A 7,741-nucleotide genomic window follows, 5' to 3' on the forward strand; every position below is an offset into this window, starting at 1 on the left:
CGTTGGTTCGCATTTATTAATGAAAATAACAACTTTATAACGCAGCGAAAAAATAATGAAAATTCTCTTTTCTATTTTCTTTAAGCCATTTATCCATTTTCCAGAAAATAAATATTTACTGGAAAAAGAAAAACAAAAAATGACTCATTTCTTTATTGTTCCTTCGGCCCGACCAAGAAATCGGCCCGGCCTGCCTCCCTTGCACGCGCGCTGCCCGCACCCAGGCCGCAACCTAGGACTGGGCTGGCAAAGCCACGCGGCCGCGCCAGTGAATCTGGAGTGTCCACGTTGATCCGACGACCGAGCGACGATGTTGGGAACTCTTCTAGAAAGGACGGAATAAGAATTTTTAGCTCTTTAGTGCTAATTAAAGCATATTCACAATGTACAAGCTCCTACACATGCTTCACTGCCATAACCATAGTTTGGTAAAAATGGCGAGGAAATATTCACCAGTACGCAACACCAACTAACCACGCTTAACTTCTATTAGGAAGATTAGAATCCCTAATAACAGACTAACAGTACAGCAACAATAACAGGTATCAGAAGCCACCGTAGCTTTTTTCAATGCTACTCCATATACATGCATGCATGGATAAAACAAAAGCAAGCACACTTCCAAGTTCCAATACTGCCAGGTACTAGTTTAGGATGAGTGGATGGACATAGATGATTTTGGGCAAGTCTATTAATAAGGAAGTTACAATTTATTTAGCCAAATTCTTCAACCTTCCTTCCAATGAGCATATCCGTCCTTCAGATAAATGAAACCAACTGAAATATGTGACACTTGCATGATGCAAGTTTCGCATAGATCGAGGGGACGGACCTTGCTTGTGTCTGCTTTCACTTTCTATTTCTACTAGAGCCACCGTACCTGCAGCTTGAGCTAGCTTGAGGCTCCTGTAACCAAGTGTCCCATGCAGACCGGCACAGGATACTGATGTTGTGTGCCACCTTCGCCCCCGCAGCGTTTAATTTGCCATGGCAGCCACGGAAACACTGGTTTCTTCTCCTTGTGCCTCGAAAAATGCCAAGCTGTCATCGTACCAGTTGTTGATCATGTTATTGAGAGTGGCACCCACTTGCTGATCCGTGATCCCGTCCTCCTTGTAACAGCAACAAGCTTGTCTGGTACACCTGGTCGAACCTTGGCGCCTAGCATCACCAGGATCGTTGCAATGGCTTTCTCATGCTCAGCGTCTCTGTCTGGCCTCGATCTGTATCTCTCCAGTGCGTGGAAGCTATTGCGCAACGACTGATAGCCAATCCAGCATTTGTGGACGCTGCCTACTAGGCTGGGGTATGTACATCCCATCAGTGTGCAGGTCTTGGACCCAACCATCATCTTTGGCATGTGACAGACGATGTCTTCTATCTCATATACCCTCTGAACCATGTCTGGTATATATTTCTCGCCGACAACCAAGAGCTGCTTTCCAGCACTCGCTAGGCACCCTCGGCGGAGCTACGTATACTCACTGGTGGAGTAACAGGCACAAGTGTGGGAGATCTGTCGTCACTGTCAGCAGCACCTCACTACTATACAAAAACTTAACCGAGGCGGCTAAAAGTGATTAACCGAGGCGGGCATCACAACCGCCTCGGCCGAAAGGTCACGGTAAATGGATCTTAACCAAGGCGGTTGAAATGCCCGCCTTGGTTAATCAAATAAAAAAAGAAAAAAAAGAAAAATCCATGGGCAGACCCACCGAGCCCATCCACGGTTCCGCCGAGCCCATCTATGCACCGCCGTCGCTGCCGTCGTAGCTCGCCGGATCCGGCCTCTCCGCCGCCGGATCCAGCCTCCCGGCGCTGGAGCTGACGAAGAGGTGAAGGAGGAGCGCCGCTGCCGCTTGCCTGCGTTGCCATCGCCTCGCCCACTCTCGAATTTGGCCTCCCCGCCATTGGATCCGGCCTCCCCACTACTGGATTAGGGCTCCTCCTCGCCCTTGACGCCGGATCTAGGATCCAAGGGGGGACTGAGAGAGAGGGAGGGAGGGAGAGGAGAGGGGCGTTGCGCCGGAGGGGAGGAGGGGCGCCGCGCTGCCATGCCGGAGGAGGAGGAGGGGGCCGCGCGGCCACGCTGGAGGAGGAGGAGGAGGAGGCGGCCGCGAGCGCCCCACTGGAGGAGGATGAGGCAGCCGTGCGCCCCACGCCGGAGGAAGAGATGGGGGAGGAGGGCCGCCTTGGCCGCGCCTCCCGCCTCGCCCGCGCCCGCACCACCCGCCTCGCCTCGCCCGCGCCGCACCTCGACCACCGCGCCTGAGGGAGAGGAGAGATGCGGGAGAGGAGGGAAGGGGCTGACGGGTGAGAGAGAAGGGTGTGTAGTGGGCTAGGGTTTCACTTGTATATATACTCCTTCTAGCCGGGCCGAAGTGGGCTGCCCCAACCTTTACTGGGCTCGGCGGGGATTAACTGAGGCGGGCCTCGTAGGAAGATCACCTCCGCAAATGGAGCTATTTTTGGATGCGGACCACCGTAAATATATGTTAGGATCGCCTCGATTAATAAAAAACGACCGTCTTAGTTAATCCCAAGCATTAACCCAGACGGTCATCCATCCCGCCCGCCTCGGAGGGCCCAAACCAAACGCCTTGTGAAAATTTTTCTATAGGCTCCAGCTCCAGCTCCAGGCGGCACAGTGAACACAACCGTGCCATGGCTCATTGCAGCGATGATGTTCACAATGCATGTCGCGTAATTTTTAGCCAAGTTCAGTGTCATCCATGTCCCAACTTATATTATAGGGTTAAGTCTAATTTACACCCTCTAACTTGCAGTAAAGTTCGGATTTCAACCTCGAACTTCAAAACCGGACAACTTTGGCCCTCCAACTCTCGAAAAAGTTCAACTTTCAACCCTCTGGGCGGTTTCGCGGATGAACAGTAACTTTTGATATTTTCGGGAGCGCCGAAATTTTATATTATTTTTTCGAGCATCTTAACGTCCTCAAATGAAAAAACTCAAAACTACAAAGTTGTAGATCTCATCGAGGTCTACAATTTACATATAAAAATTATCTTCATCCTACATCGTATTGAAGGATTTTCTATTTTTTGAAATTTGAGTCTCATCACGCGATAAAATATGGTGCTGAAATTTTATATTATTTTTTCAAGCATCTTACTGTCCTCAAATGAAAAAACTCAAAACTATAAAGTTGTAGATCTCATCGAGGTCTACAATTTATATATAAAAATTATCTTTATCCGACATCGTATTGAAGGATTTTCTATTTTTTAAAATTTGAGTCTCATCACGCGTGAAACAATTTTGTCGCGTATGGAGACGATGCATGTAACGAGCACGCTGCCCGGGAGTGTAACTGGACTGGGATCCTATCCATTTATCCATCTATTGCATCCATGCATGTCGTCATGCTCTTCTGCCTTTTGACTACCCTGTTGCCAGTGCACAGTTCACACGTGTACAGGCGACCTGATCGTAATCATAACCATGGGCAGAAGCTACCTTATTAGCAGCTTGCTAAGTATAGCTAAGCTACCAGTTTTAGCATGAGCGTGAAGATCATATTTCGGAGAAGTAGTATAGTGTGTGAGATCGAACAGAATCCCATCACAAAATTCGAATGGTAATAAGGACGCGTAGCAAATCGACTCTTACTGCCTGGTGTCTTCCGATGATCCAACTCCAATGTTAACCTGCGGCTAGCTAGCTAGCGTGTGCTAGCACACAAGTCCACCAGCAACTGTGGAGGAGGACAAAAGACTAAAGCAGGGTACAAATAAGCGTACGTGATCTAATGTGTGTGCGCGCGCGGCTAGCTATGTAGTAGTGTGTACTCGTTCTTTCTTCTTTTTTTCAAAAAAAAAGACCACTCATTCTTTTGTGTGCCTTTATTTATTTGACCTCACGATCGTATCTCCAATTCGTACACACAGACACACCACGGCACGACTTCAATACTTGAAATTTGTGTCCAGTTTTGTGCTAAGATTTATGCTTTGGAGCTTGTTCGGTTAGTCTCCAATCCAAGAGGATTGAAGGGGTTAAGGGGGACTTTATATCCCATACAAATCAAAATCCCTGCTCAATTCCTTCCCCCCTCCAATCTCCCTTGAACTAGAGAGTAACCAAACAAGCCCTCATGAAGTTGAGAATATATAAGTTAGGGACAATTTGGTGCAACTTTGTATATGTAGTAGGTAGGTGTCACTACGCCAGATTTGCACATCACTGCCGGCATCATCACTGTCGGATTTGTGAGAACCGGCAGTGATGTACTTTCACTGCCGGTTATGAGCTTGAAAATGAAAAAAATGATTGGGGCTGGGCTAAAACCGGCAGTGAAGGACCACATCACTGTCGGTTTGTGGCTTGAACCGGCAGTGTTTTGGCAGCCACACATCACTGCCGATTTAAGCCAAGAGCCAACAGTGATTGGGCTCTATCACTGTCGGTTCTAGCCAAGAACCGATGGTGATAAGCCTACAACATAAAAAGGCTGCAGCCGTCCTCTCCTTCCTCCTCTCTTCCATCCCGAGAACAGAGGCGCGCGTTTGGACTCTTCCCTCCATTGCTACGGCTGCTTTTCACCATGAAGCTAGTGCTTGGATTTTAAAGAATGGCTTGATCTTTTTGCTTTAAGGTTAGTAACAAACATCCACTCCTTTAATTTTGTTGCTTAATTAGCTTCGTTTTGATGGCTACATTGCTTGATTCTCATTCTAGTTCTTTCTCCATTCTAGAGAGCACTTTTCTAATTGGACATTTGTGCAAGGCTCAAATTATGGTGAATCCATCATCCAAAAGGTTGGTGTCTATGAACACATTTAAATTCCTAGCTAATTATTCCATGGTGGTCAAGATCATCATTGTTAGTATGTGATGCTATAATTAGTTCTTAGAAGTAGAGTAGAATAGTTATTCTTCAATATTGTGCAATAATTATTTTTACTATGATTTTCAATTTAGAGGGTCGGGGCTATCAATTTCAATTTTTCAATAATTAGTGTACAATAATGTTTTCCAAAAATGGTACTTTTGAGCTACAATTGTTGTTCATGAAGCTTGATTTCTTATTAATTCTTTGTAATTACTGTCTCAGTATTTTTTTGTGCAGAGATGGATCGAGAGTGGATGCATCTGTCCCGAACGGACAAACGGTACATGCATGGCGTTAGCCAGTTTATCACCAATGCCAAAGTCCATGCTGGGAATGGGAACCATGTCTTCTGCCCATGCAAAGATTGCAAGAATCATAGGAACTTTCGTCAAATTGAGTCTATACGATCGCACTTGATTACTAAGGGGTTCATGCCAAACTATACGATATGGACTATGCATGGCGAGGTTGGTGTGAATGTTCTGCGGGAAAACGATGATGATGTGGACATGCCTGACATAGCCATCCACGATGCTGGCGAGGAACCCGGTGTCAACACGGAACCTATAGCCACAGTTAATAATGTGTTTAGAAACACGCTAGCTGACGACACCGAGGATAACGATGGTATTTCTCAGCTGCTACGTAATGTAGAGATCAGATGTCTTAGTGAAAGACAGCTAGGAAAGCTAGAGAAAATGAGACAAGATGGCAAAACACCACTGTATAGGAATTATCCAATGAGCAAACTGGAAGCCGACATCATGCTGTTAGAGTTCAAATCGACAAACGGATTGAGCGATAAAGGCTTCGATCAGTTGTTAGGTGTAATAAGGAAAATGCTCCCAGAAAAAAACGAGTTGCCAAAAAAGACATACTTAGCCAAGCAAATGATCTGCCCCATCGGCCTCTAGGTTAAAAAAATCCACACGTGTTCCAATGATTGCATATTGTACCGTGGAGAAAAATACAAAGACTTGGACAAGTGCCCCAAGCGTGAAGCTCCACGGTACAAGGAAGGGCCGTCAGATGAGGGTACCAAGACCAGAGGAGGTCCCATAAAGGTCATTTGGTATTTCCCTATAGCTCCCCGGGTGCATAGGCTATTTGCATGTGCAAAGTCAGCCAAGCTGTTGCGCTGGCATGGTCAAAAGCGTAAGAAAGATACAATGATGAGGCACCCCGCCGATGGGCATGACTGCAGGACTGTCAATACTATGTTCTATAAGGACATCGATGGAGAGGTAAGGCACCTTTGGTTTGCTTTGAGCACAGATAGGATGAATCCTTTCGACTAGGTTAGAAGCAATCATAGCACCTGGCCAGTGACGCTCTGTATATACAACCTTCCACCTTGGGTCTATATGAAGCAGTCGTACATCCAGATGCCACTATTGATCCAAGGGCCAAGACAGCCTGGGAATGACATCGATGTGTTTCTAGAATCAGTGATCGATGAACTAGTGAAGATGTTTGAAAAGGGTGTGCCAGATGTTTGGGACGAGTACAAAAAGGAACATGTCATGATCAAGGGAGTACTTATCGCTACAATCATCGACCTGCCAGGTCGAGGTTCGTTGTCCGCAGAGAAGACAAAAGGCTATACTGGATGTGTCGAGTGCTTGAACGACACCGATGCGGTAAATCTGCCAAATAACTCAAAGATAGTTTATATGGGACACCGCAGGTTCCTACCTAAGGATCACCCTTACCGCAGGAACATAAAAGATTTCAACGGTACTATTGAGAAACACTTAGCTCCAAAATATCAAGATGGGCCTACGATACTTCAAGAACTCAACAAACTAGAGGTTGTCCTTGGGAAGGGGGACAATGCAGTAGCAGCGCCTGATGGGAGCGTTTGGAAGAAAAAATAGGTTTTCTGGAAACTACCTTACTGGCCATTTCTGAGTGTACGCCACTGTCTTAATCCCATGCACATCACTAAAAATGTGTGCGCTAACACTCTTAACACCTTGATGAACACCGGGGGACATCGAAGGATTCACTAGCCACACGCCTGGACATGCAACACTTGGGAATCAAGAAGGAGCTGCATCCCGTGGAGCTAGAGAATGCCAGTTCGAACTTCTGGTTGCGTCATGGACATTGAAGAAGGAAGAAAAGCGTATGCTTATTTCTTTCTTCAATGAACTCAAAGTCCCTACGGGCTACTGTGTGAACCCTAAGAGGCTAGTGAACATGAGAGAACTCAAGTTCAACTATGGTCCTATGAAGGCCCATGATTGTCATGTCATTATGACTCAGCTGCTCTCTGTTGCCCTGCGTGGTATCCTCCCCCCAAAGGTCCACGCCCCAATCATGAAGCTTTGCTCGTTCTTCAACGTGATCTCAAAAAAGGTCATTGATGTGTCCACGCTAGAGCAGCTGTAGCGGGACATAGCTTGAAACTCTCATTTGGCTTGAGATGCATTTCCTGCCGACTTACTTTGATATCTCATTGCATCTGCTCATTCATCTTGTTGACCAAATTAGAGCCCTTGGCCCAATATACCTGCATCAGATGTTTCCTTTCGAAAGATTGATGAAAGTTTTCAAGAGGTATGTTAGGAACAGATTCAGGCCAAAAGGGGGCATGGTTGAAGGATGGTCAACGGAGGAGGCTATTGAGTTATGCACATATTATCTAGACATCAAAAGAGTCGGAGTTCCAGAATCTCGTCATGAGGGAAGACTATGTGGCAAAGGAACGATCGGGGAGAAATCTGTTACAATAGATGACCCTATTTCTTTCAGACAGGCACAGTTCACTGTTCTCTAGCAAGCCGAAGGTGTGATGCCATACATTGATGAGCACAGGCAATCGCCGCAAACTCTATATCCGAGCAGGTCATAGGCTTGGCTGGATAAAAAACATAAGGAGGAATT

This window comes from Miscanthus floridulus, chromosome 14 (assembly GCF_019320115.1).
Source record: "Miscanthus floridulus cultivar M001 chromosome 14, ASM1932011v1, whole genome shotgun sequence".
NCBI classification, from domain to species: Eukaryota; Viridiplantae; Streptophyta; class Magnoliopsida; order Poales; family Poaceae; genus Miscanthus; species Miscanthus floridulus.